A 20915-nucleotide genomic window follows, 5' to 3' on the forward strand; every position below is an offset into this window, starting at 1 on the left:
ATAATGTTTTGAGCTGGAGGCTAATCTAAATTTACATATTAGCACAAATTGCTCATCCACAAAGAAGGTTGGGTTTAGTGGTAGAATTTAGGGAAATGCCTGCTTTTAAAAAAAAGTTATGTTTTTTATAGGGCTGAAATAAAACGGACAACAAATTAGCCACTTTTTTCAACCAAAAATATAAAACTGTTATTTTTTCTTGTGAGATCAGGCTGGTTTTATCATTGTTTTTATTAGAGATATCTCAGTCACTCACACAAACAATGGTCTGTTGCAAGAATACATATTTCTGATGCGTGTATTGTACTGTAATGGGCAACATTGTGACTATGACAAACACAGATATGTATGAGCATTCGTTTTTTTAATGGTTTTTGGTTCATTGTCCGGGTCCATATTGTGTTCATATTTCAGCTATTTCATCAGATAGTGACTTTTTTGTGTGTGAAATTGATTGTGTATTTGCTTATTGTGTCTTCGTTTTAAACAATTTCATGAGAGGTCAGGACATGCAAAGAGTCAGGATGGTGTTGTTTCTTGGTGGCAAATATTGTAATATTTCAGCTGTTGGGGAAATTTAAAAGTGATTTTAGAATACCAGGAATGCTGTTGTTAACTGTTCTGCAGTGTAATTTAGTTTTAAAATATTGTAATGGGTTAGGTGATTTACATTTATTGTGAATGTGTTACATAAGTCTGTTTGTTTTGTAGTTACAGTACTTATATTTTTGCACTTTACACAATCAATATATTGTTCAGTTTAAAGTTTTTTTGTTGTTTTTTTCAGTAAAGTTTACTGTGACATATTTAATCAGGAACCATTACCAGGTACCATTTAAAGTCCATGTGAAATCAAAAATTACAATGATTATTTTGCTAGCACAAATTGCTAATTACAAATTTTGGGGTGATAAATTAATCCATACAAGTTATGCTGCGGTCACACTAGAGTTTGTGTGTGTGAAATTCTGCTGTACGGCACTGCTAAAGGGGTTGGGATTAAACAAGACGATTAGACTTTTAAAAAAGCGAGCGATTGCTCTATGTTTTCAATTTCCACCAGAAAGGTCATGTTTTGATCGTCCATTGATCTCAAGTAATCATGTGATGCGATTTCACAGGTCAGAGTTCACCAAGCTTGAACTTTCCACCACAGCGAACTGCAAAAACTTGTCGCACGAGCTTGCGTTTCTGGTCTGACGCATTCGCGTGCGTGGAAGTCTATGGAGAGAAAAGTGCAGTGTGACCGCAGCTTCAATCCACTGGAAGTTTTTTTTTTTTTTGTTTGTTTTGGTAATCTTTATTCAATGTCTGAGCATTTGCTTCCATGTTTTAAGTGACTACACCTTCTCAGTTGATGTCAGTTTGATGGCTTCAGTTACAATATTCTTAACCATACCCCTCTTACTGTTAGTCTGCTACGAGTGAATGATGCTCAAAAAGAAAGCCCCGCCCCCTACTCAATATTCCGTTTCAGTTGGGAGTACATCAACATACTGAAACGAACGTTTCTAATTGATTTGCCTCTAATATTGTGAAAAAAATCAACAACAACTCTATAGTTCACATTTGTTAATCAGATCAATAATTATTTAACAAAATATCTTTTTAAAAGCAGGGCTTCATCAATTCAATCGTCACCTGCTTATTCTGCCAGCTTCACCAATTAATCCGCCTTTCTTTCCTTGTATCTTTCTTCAAGGTGACCGCTTGACACAGGTTGACGCATGGCGCCTGTAAAACAGATTGCATTTATGATAATCAGGCTAGTTGAGGGTAACATCAAACCATATTTTAATTTCATCACCTCCAAGGCTGACACCTCCAATCAATTCCAAACTGATTGCAAATCAATTTTCTAATGATGGGAAATCAATATTTAATCTGTGAATGCAAGGTGAGATCCTGGTCAAGGTGGAGGTTTTCTCACAATTCTGGACTCTTTTATCTTTCGCCTTCAAGAGTAAAGCTAAAGCTTCTGAGAGAGTATTAAGGAATTCAAACCATCGTCTATCTTTCTCAAATAATAAAAAAATAAAGCAAAGAAATAAATAAGAATCAGTGAGAAGTCAAAATCTCTGAGCTCATAGCTGTCGGCACTATCCTTTATTCCCCCTTATGAGAACAGAATTTTTCCTCTACATTTTCGTTCTGTAATTTCTGGCCTTCAGATATCCCCAGCTAAGCCTCTGTTGAGGTGACCCATCAGTCTCCGTAGCTCTGAAAAATACACTTCTTCACTGTTGGTCGTGTGTGACGGTGTGTGAGAAAGCGCTCAGCCTTGGTTTCCTTCCTCCCCTGTTTCTTTTGCAGGAGACCTTTGGTGTGAAAGGCAATCCTATTACCACTGGCCCGTCGATAAGGAGGACTGGCTCGCTCACAAAGCGCAGGCTGGAGAAAGTGAGCCTCCATTGGTTTTGGTTTAAGCCAAGGCCAAACATTCCGGTGAGGTTTTCCAGCCGTCATTTCAGGGGGATTGGTTCTTTTGGGCTGAGAGGTGTTTGTGTTTAAGAGATGGAATTAGGTGTGAAATTTCACCACATTCACTCGCTGCTTCATCAGCAACACACACGGAAAGACCTGTGGATGAGAAATTACACTGCTGAATGGTTCACACATGTCGGTCTGAAAATCATGTTAAGATGTTCTTAAATTAAGGGATGTAACATTTAAAAGCCACTTTTTGTTAGTGTTGAGGACAAATTATTTGGTTTGAACAGTAAGGGTTGAGCTTTTTAACCATCTGTAAGTAGTTCTAGAAGTTAGGATGTTTGGCATAATGTGCAATTTAATATTTTATTCATTTTTTTATTTTCTTTCGGCTTAATCCCTTTTACATCCTAAATATTTTCTTTTGTTTTTGCCATAATCTAAGTTCACAATAATTAGCCATTTTGCAAGTTCAAGTAAGCAGAGGGAGGAGTGGGTGTTGCCGGCATAGTAGGGGGACGAACAACTGTCAGTCGGTTCAGTTTGTAAAGTTAAAATGGGCTGTTACATATACGATAAGCCATTGTTTCTCAACTGGTGGGGTCGCGGGAACATTTTCAGTGGGTCGGAGTGTGTGTTAAAAAAACAACAACAAAAGTTACATTTTTTACTTATTTTTGCTTATACCGGACTTTTATTTTGAAATGCATGCGCGACAACCCTACTGTTTGACATGTGAAATTTCATTTGATTATTGCAACAAATATGTCAAGCGTAAGTACGACCCCGAATATCTAAAGTATGGATATATATATATATATATATATATATATATATATATATATATATATATATATATATATATATATATATATATATATATATATAGACAAAAAAGACTTAAAGCCTCAGTGTCATAGGTAGTGAGGTGCTCTCATGAGAGCATGAAACCTTCTAAATTAAAACAACATTTAGAAACCAGAAAATGTTTTATTAACAGTTTGTTATTAACAGTATTTGTCGCTTTTAATTTGTAATATTTCTATAATTTGATCCATTTTGTTAAATGACAACAATAAAATAGTGTTTATTTGTAAGTCTTGGTGAATTTCTTATGATTTATCTATCACTACTTGTTTATGTTAACAAATAAATACAAACTAAGTATAATTCCTAAAATTGTATTATAGTTCTTAAAAATTTGGGTCGCAGCTTGATGACCTTGTAAAAATGTGGGTCCGATGGCCAAACCAGTTGAGAACCCCTGCGATAAGCTATTCGTATTTCATATACACATAACCACATTAGCCTATATATCGTTATAAAGATAATCATGTTTAAACAATATAAATAAGGAGGACTTCTCTCCCTCTGAATCCCGGGGTCTAAATGCAGACAGTCACAGTGGATAATAGTACAGCAGGTCTCTTTACCAGTGCTTAATTTGTAAATGGGTAATTTCCAGAACAAAACTAGGAAATTACAGTTATATATATATATATTTTATATATATATAAAATTATATATATATAATGCACTGGTGCAGTAGGTAGTGCTGTAGCCTCACAGCAAGCAGGTCGCTGGTTCGAACCTTGGCTCAGTTGGCGTTTCTGTGTGGAGTTTGCATGTTCTCCCTGCCTTCGCGTGGGTTTCCTCCGGGTGCTCCGGTTTCCCCCACAGTCCAAAGACATGCGGTACAGGTGAATTGGGTAGGCTGAATTGTCCGTACTGACTCATTCACTCACTCTCTCTCTCTCTCTCTCTCTCACACACACACACACATACATTCACCACACAAAATTTAATGCCGGATCAGTTAAAATAAATACCGGAATGCAAAACACGAATGTCTGACATTTCCCGGAACAGGACCCGGCAAGATCCAGCTCAAATTAAGCACTGCTCTTTCTCTATCCATTCCGGTCATCTGGAGATTTTTATACATGTGGAAACGCAGCAGCCCAGATAGGCGATATGTCTGAGTGGTAACAATCTCAAATGATAAAAGACAAATCCGCCATTCTCCAATTCTCACCCAGTTCTCCCAACAAAAATGCTTGATGCACACAAACAGGTTGGCTGTATCGGTACTGATAGCATCACAGTGAAAGTCATGCAACAAACTCCGTGGATCATGAAAACAAACACACAACCCTTCGTGAACAGTTAAATACTGCGTGCCGTCCCACAGCTTGGCAGGTTTGTCAACTGAAGCTTGGGCAGTCATAAATTATTAAGAAGCAGGGTCTTCTCATAGGATAAGAAAACTCTGCTATGAATAATAATGAGAAACCAACATCACTGAACAGGCAGACAAGCACTATGTTACTGATTTTGATCCCGCCCCAATAATGGTTTTAAACCCGGAAGATGAAATTAGCTGACAAAAGCTCAACATTATCCCCACAGTTAAAGCTAACAGGTGCTAACTATGTCTTAAGTGATAGTCAAAACACACAAATCTGTTAAAATCTCAAAAAAACTACTTGAGGGTGTCTTTACCTTTACTTTATACACTTTAATAAACATTGGGGTTTGCTCTTTTTTAAGTCTCTACTGCTTACCAAGGCTGCTTGTAATTGATCATAAAATTCTTACAAAAATATTTGAGTGTTCACTCGAATAAAAATAAACTCTTAAGACAAGAAAGAGACCCCTGTCTTCTTGTGAGAGGGCTGTTCACATGAGAAGACATGATGCTGAGCATTAGAATGCTTTGTATTATATATAAAAATGTGCCACCGACAACCTTTTTGCAGTACAGAATGTTGAATAAAAAAAAAAACAATACTTTTTATATCCTCACTGGTACCTCAAAGGAAATGAATGTCATCTAGCTGAAATTGGTTTTCTCTTTTTCCCTTTAGTATGTTATAACCTCTGCAAAATGGCTCCCAGTTTGCAGCTCACTGCTATTCGTTTCCAGCCAATCAAAATATATTGTTGTGTCTTGTTTTTTTATACACAACCCACTTTGCTGTCATCTATAAAAACAATTAGACTAATTAGCCGAGGTCTAATAATTGACAATGTAGTGTGTTGAATGTTAGTAAACAACAGATCATTAATTAAAAATGTAAAATACAGTAATATACAAAACAAAATAAAAATATATATTTTTATTGGTTTTATTTCATCGTGTGGCTCACTACTAAATTTGTCTAATACAAAGAAGTTAATTTATTTTATATCCAACCAGTTTTTATTTCCAGCTCAGCCAGTGTTTTAAATCAAAGTGTCTCCGGCAGGTCTCCCAAAGTGTTGGCCACCGGTGGTGGTGAGAGTGATCCACCTCATGTTGAAGTGAATTTAATGGTGTGGTGCCATATAGAGAGAGATTTAGGAAAGGCGTCCTCTAGGGAAATGCCTGCAGAGAGCCAGAGGTGAGCAGCTAATTATGTGTCCATCCCCCCTCTTCCTCTTCCTCTTTTATTTCCTTCCTCATTTCAAAGGTTCATCTGCATGTTTCTGAAGCTCCTCAATTACCACAGCAAAACCCCTGGCCGTTACCAGAGGGGAGAGGATGGAACAGGAAAGAGAGAGAGAGGAAAAAAAGAGAAATATTATTAAATGAATAATTTAATATATACTTAGTCTCTTCCATTGCAATTTTTCTCCAGAATGCTTGTGAATGGCAGCATTGCAGTATATTGCGTATGTGACCTTCACTCTGCTCTGCTGTTATAGAGATGCTGCTGGGAGAAATGCTTTAGCTGAAAACGTTTAAAATAAAAGCCATCATCAATTTTAATGACAGAGGATGTGCCTGTTTCGTTCCTACTCATTTTTCCGGTCTGAGTTTAATTTTATCAGAGCTGACAGTCGTGTTTTTTGGCTCAATTGCCTATGTTTTTGTGACATCCACATTTTACCAAATTTAAACCAATATCTACAAGTGTCCACTTTCCAAAATGGCCTTCGGGTATACAAATACAGCATTTGGACAGATCTTAGTCATGTTCGATGCCATATTGTGTTTACAGCATCCTAGTTAGCTTGCCTGCCTCCTGCACTGACTTTTGCTGCTTGTTCATTCTTTAATTCATATTCTTTTCGGCTTAGTCCCTTTATTAATCAGGGGTCGCCACAGCTAAGTGACCCGCTAACTTATTCAGCGTATGTTTTATGCAGCGAATGCTCTTCCAGCTGTAACCCATCCCTGGGAAACACCCATTCACTTTCATTCACATACATACACTACAGAAAATTTAGCCTACCCAATTCACCTATAGCACATGTCTTTGGACTGGGGAAAACCAGAGCACCCGGAGAAAACCCACGTAAAACTTATGAAACTAACTTAATAGATTTGAGTTGGGACAACATGAAAGAATTGTGTGAAAGCCAGCATTTTGTTTACAGTGTAAATGCATCAGTTTGAATTCCTCTTGACCAGGCATGGGAAAACTTGGTACTGGAAAGCAGGTGTCCTGCAGAGTTTGGCTCCAACCCTAATCAAACATACTTGGTTGTAGGTTTTTAGTGTTCTTGAAGACACTGATTAGCTTCGTTGGTGTGTTTGATTAAAACACACCAATTTTGATTAAACCTGCAAAACGCAGGCCATCCAGGACTGAATTTGGCCATCCCTGCTCTAGATGCAGGACAAGTACAAATGGTGGTGTTGCATTGGTGCTGTGACCCATGTGAGAGTGATGATCAGGGGATTGAGTGCAACAGGAGACAGTTAGTATGGGCTATGCAAACACACCTTACTCCCCTGATCTCAAGAGTCACACTTCAGCCTGCAGGCTTTTTAGCATCCCCTTTTCAATGTTTGCTTTCCATGAGAGGTGAAGATGATTTGAATACTTCTCAGACAAGGACTAGTAGAACTGTAGGGGTGACATTGATGCCGTGACCTGGATGAGAGTGAGATTAAAGTTGAATTGGAGGTTAGCCATTAAGAGCTGTGAGAGTAAATCTCACTCCCCTGATCTCAAGAGATGTTCTAGAGACTGTTTCTCAAGGTTGTGGTCTTTACCATCCATGGCTGAATGCCTGCTTTCCATGGTAGAGGCGCTGCTTTGAATGTGCTTGGAGAAGGGCCAGGTATTGTTAGAGGGTTTATACTTTACCCTATACTTGATAACTGTTCAGGTCATGGAGGGCTTTCCCGAGCGGAGCGGAGGCCCCGGAGGAGGAGCCTGAGCCGGCCGCGGTGGACGACGACCGGGATCGAGTCGGGGAACAGCAGGTTCCGGAAATCAGGTAAGACGAAAAACGGAACGCGCACAGCGGCCTCTCGCGGATCCGTGAAAACAAAAAAACGCTCAAATACGTACCTCCCGGGACGTAAATCGTGGTCCGCAGAAACGTCCGCGGGGCTACGTTTCCACAAAGAGCCCGGGTTGCTTAAAGGAGAATGAGTACAGCCCCTTTCATACAGTAATACTAGTAAATGTTCATAAAATTGCCTAAACAACGTTGCCAGTAAATTCAAAAAGTGTTCCCTAATTTTCCCATAAAGAACCATTCATGCATCCATTACAAAATACTGGTAAATTCAGAAATCGCTAACCAGAAAAGTGCCTAAATGTCTGTTTTTGTATTTGTAAACATGATAGGATTCAAATTTGTAGTTGATGGTTTTGTTTTTATTTTAAACTTTAGCATTCAGCCAGCTGCTTTTTCCCAGAAAAAAAAAAAAAAAAACAATACAAAACTATAGGGAAAAAATGCATAGCATCAAACGGCAGAGATGCTACCTGCAGCTACAGTATGTGGTTATGATTACTCATATGGCCACACAGTGGTCTGAGCGACTGAAAAAAAGTATTGTGAACAAATCCATTGAATAGATGTGGATGGGACAATTTTGCTTGTCCTGCAGCTTGTGAGATCCTCCTTGGAATGAAAGGCTAGCAGTGTTGTACCATAATCTGACTCACCAGTTGGCAAATTGCCCTCTTGTTCGTGTGCACACATATCACATAGTTAAATGCATTGCTTTCAGGTAAACTCACTGGTTTATCATAAGTCTTCTCAACCATTATTTCCACAGTTAGCACTAAGGAGGAACATAGAAACATTGTCTGTTTAACTAACAGCCTCAAAATGTGTCTGGACAACTGGTCAAAATGCTTTATTTTTCATAAACAGTGTGGACTGAATGCGTCATCGGCATCAGAATGTTCTGATTCCATCTAATGTCAGCATGTTCTCAAATTCTCATTATACATGTGCAGTTTTTTTTTTTTTTTGTATTCACACACAGCAGAATTCTGGCAATTTACTGGTAATGTTACAACTCCTCATTCCTATTATTATTTCTATTTTATATAAATGGCCGGCCTGTTCACAGATGGGGCTCTATTTGGTAACACTTTATTTTGAGTATTAGTAGACTGTCTGCTTAATATCTGCTGATATTGCTTCTTTAACAGGCATTTAACTGACTATTAGAAACTTTGCAAGTACATGTCAGTTTACACTTACCCTAACCCCAACCTAACAGTCTACTTATAATCTAATGAGAATTAGTTGCAATATAACTTAAATTCAACAAATGGACCATCAAAATAGAGTGTGACCATAATAAACAATTCTGCTAATAATAATATTATACAAATGCAAATTGTCATAAAAAACTGCAAAAAGCCCCAGAAGAAGGCATGGAGGCAGTGGTTTTTATATTTATGTAGAAAATAATAATTTTGTAACATTTTAATCCTTTATTTTTAGCAATGTGTCAGCGTTTGGGCCTGAATAGGCGCATAACTAACATGCTCTGCTCATGCTCTATTTTTAGTTTCAAAAGAGCAATACGCCTTAACACACCTCCTTTATAGACTGGCACAGCCATGTCATGCGCCAACGTGGCGCAAAACATAAAAATAAGTGTTGCGCTGGTCTGAAAATAGCAACATATCGCACCAAATACGTCTGGCACCTTAATGCACAGGATGTATAATAGGGTCCTTGATATTTTTATACCAGTTTACTTGTCATTTTATTGTGTGAAAGTGACTAAAAACTTTTAGATTACATTTGTCAATTTAGTACAGGCCATATATTTACCATATTGCATTGGCTTGGCTTTGACCCAGATTGGGCAGGACTGCAGGTGAAAGGTGTTTTTTCTGATGAACATTAACCTTCACAGGGTGAAGTGTACCATCAACTCCCAAACAATTGAGTCCTCTGACACAGAAATGTCTGCAAATGTGTGTCGATTAGACTGATAGAGAGAGCTGTTCTGCATAATGATTTTCAGTTGGCAGTGCTTAAGATGAATTTGTTTGCCTTTTGGTACCTCGTGGCAGCTGACATTAATTCTTGACATACTCTCTCACACCTTAAAAAGTCTTGCATTTAAAACTTGAGAGACAAGAAAATGATGGAGAAGTAGAGCTATAAAAGTGTCTGGGGACTTTTCTGTGGTTCTTAACATAAATGTATGATGTGTAGCATTTGCCACTGACAGTTTTCTACTTGCAGTGCTCAAAATGACAGCTTTTAGATTGGTAGTCTTATCTTTCAAATGAAGTTAAAGCTTTTTGATTGATTGATTGATTGATTGATAGATTGATTGATAGATTGATTGATTGATAGTAGCTTGTTCTTTCTATTTAGCCTGAAAAATAGGCTAAAATTATTTTGTTTAGAATTCTTCGAGACAAATTAATTTGAGACAAATTTAAATTAATGATGGCACAATTTTAATTGTATTGCTGATATGATATCAAAACCAAATGTTGGCAAGTTGCTCTGGAGATTTTAAGACAATTTTAACAGAAAATATCTTGCTGCTGTGCGAATAAATTGAAATATACTAGTTAGATGTTCTGCACATGATTTTGAATAAGAAAATAGATTATATGATTCAGTTCAAAAGTTTCTAACACTAAATAAATCTAAAACAAAACAAAGCTCATAACACTAACAATTTGAGAAAATATTTACACTCAATTTCTCACATCATATGCAAATATATTAATGTGCTGCACGTAGCACAGACCACAACAGAAATGTGTTGGGGGACCATAAAAAGTAAACCCACAAGAGGCCGCTGTGGAACGACCGTCCGTCCGACTGGCTGAATGATTGACTGGGCTACCGGCCAGTCGGCCGACCCACCCTCCTCCTCCTTTCCCGAACTCTAGCGGTTTTACCGATTGACCCGCCCCCGCTTCCCTAAACCCTAAAAAAATGCCATCCAGAGAAAGAAAAGCCCTCATCTGATTTTGACTACATTTTTGGATTTGACCACATTCTCAGCCTGTTGTTCACTCAATCACTTTATTTTTTGGATTCTGTTTTTGTCTTACGTGATTTCTGGAACCGCCCTTCCCCAGACTCCAACCCGGTCGCCGTCTTCAGCTCCTCTCTGCGTCATCAAGCCCACTGATGTACATGACAAGCTTACCAGACAAACTGGTTGCGGTGGGAAAGCCCCACACGGAGGTAAGCGGTCAGCATGCAGCCATACGTACCTCCAGCCACGTAACTCGCGTCTCCAGAAATGTCCGCGGGACTACGTTTCCAGAATGAGCCTGGGTTGCTTAATGTGCCTGTGACTGTGTGTTGTGAAGATTTACAGTGCATTTGCTTTTTTGTTGCTGTTGTTTTTGTTTTTGTTTTTGTTTGTCTGTGCCTATTTGCACATGTGCTGTCAAACTGATGTTTTTTTAATTTGCTGGTATTTTTTCTATTTGCATTTGTTTTCTTAAGTTGCACCGCATTGAGGTTTCTCAGCCACTGTAGTTAACACCATCAAAACGTAATTCATTCGATCACACAAGCTTCCTCGTAACATCTACTTACCTCTCCATCATTCTCCGAACAAAAACAAGAGACATTTGGAAATCTATGAAAGGCAGAGGCTGTTTTCAGAGCCTCAGTGAAGTGTTGCGTTGAGTGCAGGAGAAGATGACACTTCAGTACATATTCCTGACCATGTAGGCAGATCCATTAGGGTTTCAGTGCTGTTTTCCATGTCCTCCAAAATCCAGGGCTTGTTCGAACGACCCTCCATCCTCTTGAACATGTTGTTTTGCTTTTACAAAAACTAATATTTCATTCTCTTTTGCTATCTCTTGTCCTCCCTTTCTCTTTCAGTCTCTAGTGGACTGGCTAATATATTTCTGTGGCTGTCTATCTGCAGTCCTGTAGCGTGGTGTGGGTAATGGACGGTCATGGCTGACGGCTCATTGGGTTACGTGGGTTATGTGCTGCGCCGTTCAGTACTCTCATCATGGTGCATTTCCTCCTCCATCACCTCCAGCTTGTTTTAATACACCTCCATAATGCTCCCACAGCGTCGTGACATCCGCACATCATGTCATTAGATACATGGCCCTGCTTCTAGTGCACAAAAAGGGCCAAATTATATCCACAATATTAGTCACCTGTCACCTCTGTGCTTGTTTGTTTTGTATCTGTGAAAAAGATAGTGGTCATTTACCAATCTTGCCTCATGAAGGTATTACCCTCTGTTAAAAGCACACAATCCATTATGGAAGCTTGTTCCTGCCACAAAATAAAGAAAATGAAAGTAAAAATATATTTATGTTCCTACTATTCTGACTACAGTTTTTTTCTCCTGAACTTTTTTTTGGTCTGGCTTGTTTGCTTTTGTCAGATATGAATCAGAATTATATATATATATATATATATATATATATATATATATATATATATATATATATATATATATATATATATATATATATATATATATGAAATATTATTTAAAAAAGTGAGAATTTTGAAATTAAAAACAAAATGTATACACTAACTGGCCAGTTTATTAGGTACACCTTACTAGTATAAGGTTGGACCCTCTTTTGCCTTCAGAACTGCCTTAATCCTTCGTGGCACAGATTCAGTTAGGTACTGGAAATAGTCCTCAGAGATTTTGGTCCATATGATAGCATCACACAGTTGCTACAGATTTGTTGGCTGCACATCCATTATTCGTTCCACCACATCCTAAATAGTGCTCCATTGGATTGGGATCTGGTCACTGTGGAGGCCATTTAAGTACAGTGAACTCATTGTTATGTTCAAGAAACCCGTCTGAGATGATTCACACTTTATGACATGGCGCGTTATACTGTTGGATAGCCATCAGAAGATGGGTACACTGTGGTCATAAAGAGATGGACAAGGTCAACAACAATATTCGAGTAGGCTGTGACATTGGCACTTGGGGCCGAAAGTGTGCAGAGAAAATATCCTCCACACCATTACACCACCATCACCAGCCTGAGCTGTTGATTCAAGGCAGAATGGATTCATGCTTTTATGTTGTTGAGGCCAAATTCTGATCCCACCATCCAAATGTTGCAGCAGAAATCAAGACTCATCAGATCAGGCAACATTTTTCCGATCTTCTCATGTCCAATTTTGGTAGGACAGTGCAAATTTGCAAAACTGCAGAAGATTGTCTTGAACATGTCTAAATGCATTGAGTTGCTACCATGTGATTGGCTGATAAGAAATTTGCAATAATGAAAAGTGGGACAGGCATACCTAATAAAGTGGCCGATTATTGTATTTTTATTTTTAATATCTTGCATTGTGAGGAACAAACACAAATTTTTAATTTAAGTGCAATTACATTTATTTGTGCTTAGTAAACAGACTAAATTGTGAAATATTGAATGTAAATGTAAAAAATAACTCAATCTAGATGCAAAAAAATATTGATGAAAAGTAAATTTATCTATTGCATTAAAAAGGAGTAAGAGACTTCCACAACCCATACAGTGAACTCCAATTTAAACCAGTCTCATAACGAACACATTGTTGGCCAAATCTAAAAGGAGACCTTGTTAAATCACAGGTGAGCTCTATTTGGAGGTCAGAAACCTGAAAGACACATTTCTGTTCTATTTCTGCCCTGCATCTTCTGCCCTAGTGGCTACATAATGGAGGCTGATGGGTGCTGCTAACCGCTAACACTCCAGCCCTCAGAGAGCCGCTAATGCCCTGCAGATATTGACCCAACATCTATCATAGCTCTTGTCGTGCTCTTCCACACCCAAAGTACCACCGTGTCCAGTCCTCGCTCTAAGTGAGAATTGTTCACAAAATGAAAGGATGTTCTTTGAAAAAAAAAAAATCATGTAATGCGCTAGTTGCTAATTGTTGGGAAATGAAAAGCGTCTCGTAACCAGTGCTGGGAAGGCTTGAGGGAATCAATGTATTGATCTCACGTCCAGCTTACTGTTTCTAATCCTGCAAATCTTGTGTTGCTGCTGGAAGTGGCGTATTGAATATCTGAGGCAGACGTGCTGCTTAAGTGTAATTTATGTAATGCAGTGGATGTGTGTGTGTGTGTGTGTGTGTGTGTGTGTGTGTGTGTGTGTGTGTGTGTGTGTGCGTGTGTGTGTGTGTGTGTGTGTGTGTGTGTGTGTGTAGAGATTCATTCCAGCAAGTGCACACATATTTCGGGAGCTATTAAATATATTTATTTAGCTGCAGCGGCTGACAGGATCAACTTAGAGGACTCGACTACAAACCAACTCATGTGCTGAAGGGCTTGATACAAACAACACTATCATGTCATACTCATAAAAGTGACTATTCATATAGCCTACCGCCTACTGTATTGCAGGCCTGCTGTATTATAGTAAAACACCCATACACTGCTCTATTACTGCTGGGGCCAACCATTAACCTTTTTACCAGGATGACAAGCTGACAAAAATGGAGACATTTAAAAAGCACTGCAGTGATTGGCTGTTCTGTGTTTGTTTGAGATAATTAGTCTATCGAAATGTGTATTCATTCATTCATTTTCTTTTCGGCTTAGTCCCTTTAATAATCTGGGGTCACCACAGTGGAATGGACCGCCAACTTATCCAGCATGTTTTATGCAGCAGATGCCCTTCCAGCGGCAACCCATCACTGGGAAACATCCATACACACTCATACTCTCATTCACACACATACATTATGGTCAATTTTAGCTTACCCAATTCACCTGTACCACATGTCTTTGGACTGTGGGGAAAACCAGAGCACCTGGAGGAAACCCACGCAAACACAGGGATAACATGCAAACCCCACACAGAAATGCCAACTGACCTAGCCGAGGCCCGAACCAGCGACCTTTTTGCTATGAGGTGACAGCACTACCCACTGTGCCACTACATCGCCCGAAATGTGTACATTCAACACAAAGTATTAAGCTGATTGGTCAGTTCTCGTCATGTGACTTGCTTTTGGATTTAATTTAGGCACTCAAGTGACCAAGCCATAGCCACGAGAATATGGTCATTTTTCAAAACAAACAATTTTTTCAAAATTAAAGATGCTTCAGACTATATATATATATTTTGTGCAGCCTGTTACCAGCTAATCTGTGGCCCGGAGATTGGTGACCACTGGTGGGTACATTACATATGTTTGCATAGGTTTCCATACAAGCTGTATTTTCTATTGCCATAACTCCACCCTATCCCTAAAACCAAGCATCACAGAAAACTGTCTACAGTTTTACTTTCTGAAACAAAAACTTTTGAGCTTTTTGAGAAAAAAGGACATCAGTAATGTCCTCATATTTCACCCCATTCTTGTAATACTTGTGTCATACGTATGTTATTATACGGATTTGTGCCCTGATATGTTACAAAAACATGCACACATGTACACACACACACACACACACACACACACACAAACACACACACACACACACACACACACACACACACACACACACACACACACACACATAGTGAGGGTGTCTAGCTCAAGAGCTAAACAACTAATAACTGTTTTTTTTTGTTTTTTTTACCATTTTGTTACTCAAGATGAAGCTGAAAGAAAATTTAAATAACAGAAATCCAGACATAATGCCATGGCAACTAAACGAAATAAGTTTAGAAAGGGCTGAATATACAGTTTGTAAGATATAAAATCATTAGTCCCTATAAACATCACTGTGTGTGTGTCTGTCTTTTTTTATATGCATGAGGACAAGGCAAGCAAACTAAGATGAGAAGAGATGAAACTGATGAGTAATTATGTAAACAATCAATGACATAATCAGTAACCACAGAAACTTATGATGAGCGAAGAAGTGGAACAAAGGAAGCAAGGTTAAACTAAACAATCAGAATGAGCACTACAACAGTCCTTGCAGAATAATTACAATCACACGTAAAATATTTCAACAACTCTGAAACAAATTTCATGTAAGACTCATGGACTTTAAATAATAATAATAAAAAAACAGTTTAAAAATCGTTTTGGGGTCATACCATAAGGAAAGCCTGGCTTAAAAGCTTTTTTTTTAAAGGTTTTTTCTTTGCAGTTGGCCCAAGAGTTTTAATGCTTCCACATCAGGAATATCCTCTATCTGGCTGCTGGGTTGCACCTGAGGCTTTGTAAAATGTTTGGAACGATTCCAATGTTGGAAACCTTTCCTGTTTACACATTTATTTTCACCTGATCATTTCAGGCCGACCTTCACAGATTGTGTGGCCCATTTCAGATGTTTTGTGAACCTGTCATGGTGTAATGCAGGCATTGCCAAAAGGCTGTTATTGATAGATGGGGCCGCAGCAAATGTATCAGTCCCAAGGAGTTCTAAAATACCTAGAGAAAGTTATCAGATAACATTCCCATTCATCTCAAAGGCAGCTGCTAGGCTTTTGCCACAAACAATGATTGAACCAGAAACTTGTAAGCACTGATTCATTCCATATGGTTAAAGATAACAGCTGATAACTGGTCATTTACAAAGAGGTCTAAAAGGCTTTGTGTTATTTACACTTTAATGTTGCTGTTTGAGAATGAAAATGATTTGCAAATTTATTAAGCACAAAGTCTGATTATTTTCTATTAATTATTTTCTATAAAATTCTTTAAAAGCCTTGATTGTAGTTCTGAGATTCCCTCCAAAAACATGCATGTCATAATATGCTGTGGATAAAAAATTGACAACTTGGAGTTAGTAGTGTGTTATTGCCATGCATCTCTAAAAATATATGTTTCCACTGATCTAATAGGCAATTTTTTAATCTTGCAATTTCTTGATATGTTTATATACACAACCAACATTATGTGAACTGTGTGTACTTTTGACATAACTGTATAATACTCATATGATACAACGTCTTACAGATGGCTTAGGCTTCTTTGATTTATATATTGTTATCGAAGTAACCAAATGCCAAGCTGTATAGGCACTGCCATTTTTTGGTTATGAAGAGGCAGGGAGCAGCAGCTTATTTGCTTTTAAAGAGACACACATAAAACAATTTAGACATTTACAGTATGGTATATCACATTTTCCAAATTAGCAGATACATTCTTGAGACACCTGAAAGTTATATTCTATGTTGTAAAAATTATGCAATGAGACTAATGTTGTTGTACAGTCAGATGAAACCAGTTATGTTCAAAATATAAATTATGGCAGTTTGATTGCTAAAGGGCAAGTTTGCCCCCCTAAAAATAAAGTTGTCTGTTAAAAGATGCAGTGCTAAAGTCTTTTTCTGAATCCTCTAAAATTTTATATGTAAAATTTTATTTTATTTTATATAAATTTTTTTATTTTACCTCCCCTAGAATGGATTATTACATGTTAATAACTCATTCTACATATTAATCTATGATAATCCATTATTACATTTGTTAAAAGAACCTCTTATATCATATATAAGATCATCTTACAAGTTGATTTGTATTTTTTTTCCCTCTTTCAATAAAAATAGAAATTGTACTTATTTGAGAAAAACTAAGGGTACTAAGGTACCCTATCATACACTTGGTGCTATAAGGCGCAAGACATGCTTGCCACGACGTGTTTTCCCATTTTCTGTCGTGTTGTTTAAATAACAAATTCATTTAACTCATGGGTGTTTTGATTTAGAAAAGAGGTGTGTTAAGACGCACTGGCACGCTGCTATTTTCATTCATTCATTCATTTTCTTATCGGCTTAGTCCCTTTATTAATCTGGGGTCACCACAGCGAAATGAACCGCCAACTTATCCAGCAAGTTTTTACGCAGCGGATTCCCTTCCAGCCACAACCCATCTCTGGGAAACATCCAAACACACAAACACTCATACACTACGGACAATTTAGCCTACCCAATTCTTCTGTACGACTGTGGGGGAAACCGGAGCACCCGGAGGAAACCCACGCGAAGGCAGGGAGAACATACAATTTCACACAGAAACACCAACTGAGCCGAGGTTCGAACCAGCGACCCAGGGACCTTCTTGCTGTGAGGCAACAGCACTACCTACTGCACCACTGCGTCGCCCGCTGTTATTTTGAGGAACTAAAATAGACTGTGCAATAGACCAGCTGAAAGCAAGTCTTAAGTCCAGCGCAGAGCACGTTAGTTGTGCGCCTCGCTTACACATTGCTTAAACCACACAGGATGTACAGCAATACACAAATATCTTTACTTGTGAAAATGAGTTAAAGGAATAAAATAATACAAAAATTATTATTTTCTATATAAATTTCAAAACCACTGCCTCCATGCCTTCTTCATCTTTTTCAGTTTATTCATGGCAACTTGCTTTTGTATAATGATAATATTATTAGTAGTAGTCATTCATTAAATGCATATTTATATTAGTTTTATTAAAAAAAATAAAATAAATTAGATTTGTCCACCTGTTTGGATAAAAATCCGTTTTTTGACCACACTTCGTTATTATTGCTCATTTATTTGTTTGCTGGAAATTATAACTAAATTTAGAAACAGTTTTGAAACATAACTTTGTGTCTAACAAATAAAATGATGTAGGCGAATGAATGTCTGTGTGTAAAACACAGTTTCCTTATCCACAAAAGAGAAAGTGAAAGTAAAGAGGTCAATTGGAAGAGGCTAATTTTTTTATCTTACTGCAGATGATCTGTTTAATCGTTTTATCGCTAGTGAAGTGTTCCGTTTTTCCACTTACAAAGTCCGCCATGTAAATAGCAACTGCGCCAAGGCGCCATGCAGCTGACTCTTAAAAGGAATGGGAGATGAGACTCTGATTGGCTTAGTCTCAAAACACACCCCCATTACTCATTCAGAAACATGCGCAGTGGAACAGAGCTTATTTTTCCAACTTTAATACAGCAAAAGTGGATTCCGACAAGCCCTTCATGCTTTTGTTTCATGCGCTTTAGACTTTGTGCCTAGCTTGATAAAATAGAGCCCTAAATATTTTGTATATTTCCAGTGCTAATATTTTACATTTCTTAATTAAGCAAACCATAACTTTCCACTGCATATAGCACAATTACACAACATTCAAATGAAATCAGAACAGTTTAAATAAACTTCTAAAATAAATAATATAAAGCCATTTTAAAGCATATTTGGTTAGATTATGACTGTAGCATAAATGAAGTAGCTTGACCTGCTCTTTTATTACTCTCTAATGAAAAATCATTAAAAGATATAATTTCACACAAGAGTTTTTCCACAATAAAAGTGTCGTCCAATAGTTAGTGGTGTGAACTGGAGACTTCGACTTTCCTCAGAAGTAAATAGGTCAGTCCAGAAAAAAACAACAACAATGCAGCTCTTGATAAGACTGTATAAGATCCATGCTACAACACAACAAACGCATTACATATACTTTTTTTTTACAGACAGACGTTATCATCTCAGGGGGGTTTCTGTTGCCATTATAATTTGGATATGAATTTACAACTTTGATTCCCATCATGAGATGCTGTGTTTCGTCAGAGGGATGAAATATTGAAGAAGTCAGCCCTCTTTAGAGAATCAAAAAGAAACATACTAATACGTTTCGGAGCGCTCATTTAATAATTAATATACAACAAAGTGCGGTTTGGTTTTAATTCCACAGCAGCCTCCTGCTAAGTGTGCCCCCTTTCATTCGCAAAGCCGCAGTTTGAGGTCTGTCTGAAGGCTGAGTTGGGATCCTCTTTCCTGTTCCTGTCTTTGTCTCCAACAGGCAAAGAGCGACAGGGGGGGAGAGCGAAGCCTTGAGGTGGTGTTAAATAATGAAGAGGACTGCCACAGTTGCAGTGAATGCTTGAGAGCCGCTCATAGTAAGTGATCGGCGTCTTAGAATAAGGGTGCACGTATGTTTTGGGTCGGTGTGTGTTGTGTGCTGCTTATTGTCTGCCTGGCTCATTTAGACGCGGTGTGATGTTCATCTCCCTGACAGGCTGTCTCTCTGACATTGTGCAGCTTTAACAGTGACACCCAAACTAATGCAAAGCACAAATATATACTCACACACACACAGTAGAAATTTTTATCCAGTCGTTCACCACTGAAAACATCATGAAAGAATTCTGCTATTATTTATTCACCCTAACAGCATCTTCACAAGCTGTTTTTCCTAAAATAATGGTTCAATGTGATCTGTCAAGTTTCAAAATGACTGAAAAGCAATCGTAAAACTATCTTGAGTGCTGTAAAACTGATATTTATTCACAAATATACATTTTTCTTACATGCATGAACAGCATTTAATAATCATACTGTTGTGAATTAACTTTAAGTGAATTAAAAATTAATTTGAAGTGTGTTTAAAAAGAATCAACTTTTTAAATCTGAACAAACAAATCGTCCAGCGATCGTTCAAACGAACAGTTGTCTTCAACTACAGCTTTTGCTATCAAAAATAAAAACCCATTTATGTTTAAGCAGGGTAACAAGATTGAAGTTCAAGACTTTATTGACTTATCTAACAGAAACACAAACACACATTCATACATGTTTTAGATAAGACTAAATGATCAAAAATAAGAGTTTGAGAGAGTGTAATAATGTAAAAACCTCAAATTTTGTAGGACCAAACCAAGCGCACCAAAAGTCATCAATTTAATCCTTATATGGTCTCTTTAGTGTTATATAATTTACACCAGATCAGTAACGTTATAGTGTGGAGCAGTTACCTGCACTCCTTTTGTGTTGTGAAGAACTCCCTCAGTTGAGCTGGGTTCCCAAATGGTTAACTGGTGGTTGGCTCTTTGTTCTGTGAGGCTTGGAGTGGGGTGGTTTCAAGTCTGAGGCGGCAAAAGGACTAGTTGTGTTGACTTCTGATTTTGTGGTGCACTAAACGTAACTAGACTCTCGACGGAAAAGAAAGAAAAGTAATGGAGATAAGAATATTATTATTTATGATGTTATCCCATTTTTGCACATTTTTGCTCACTTGCTCCCTGGACCTAAAGAGAAGCTGTCCTGAGCTGGAAAGGAACAACTGTCTCTCCTGGGGTCTGGGTCAGTTTTCTTTCCCTTGGGTTGCGGCCTTAGTCACCAGTTTTTATAGGGATGGTTTTGTACCACCCTTAAGAGCTAAGTTGACCAATAAGAAAGTTACCTTCCCAAGGCACGTTTTACAGTCCTTTGTTGAGAAGCTTGGTGATTTGCATGTGAATTCTCGGTGAATGCTGATGCAGAAATGTTTAAAGTTTCTTAAAATGTTAATGTTTCACATGTATTAACATAAAATTTAAATGATCGTTCAGTACACCAGATTAGCTTTAGGACAAAGAGGAAAATAAAGGTTTACATTAAAAGCACTTCTTAACCACG

The 20915-nt window shown here is 37.9% G+C and overlaps 1 long non-coding RNA gene across 1 annotated transcript; it reads right to left on the reverse strand.

Annotated features, from left to right (window-relative positions):
• Positions 1-203: 203 nt before the first annotated feature.
• Positions 204-20618, reverse strand: LOC141377033 (uncharacterized). The gene is made up of 3 exons (XR_012388828.1): positions 20273-20618; positions 1808-2580; positions 204-1734 (listed from the first exon to the last, which is right to left on the reverse strand). It is a non-coding gene; the product is annotated as an uncharacterized lncRNA (long non-coding RNA).
• Positions 20619-20915: the final 297 nt, after the last annotated feature.

The sequence above is a fragment of the Danio rerio genome, chromosome 13, assembly GCF_049306965.1.
Source record: "Danio rerio strain Tuebingen ecotype United States chromosome 13, GRCz12tu, whole genome shotgun sequence".
Taxonomy (NCBI): Eukaryota; Metazoa; Chordata; class Actinopteri; order Cypriniformes; family Danionidae; genus Danio; species Danio rerio.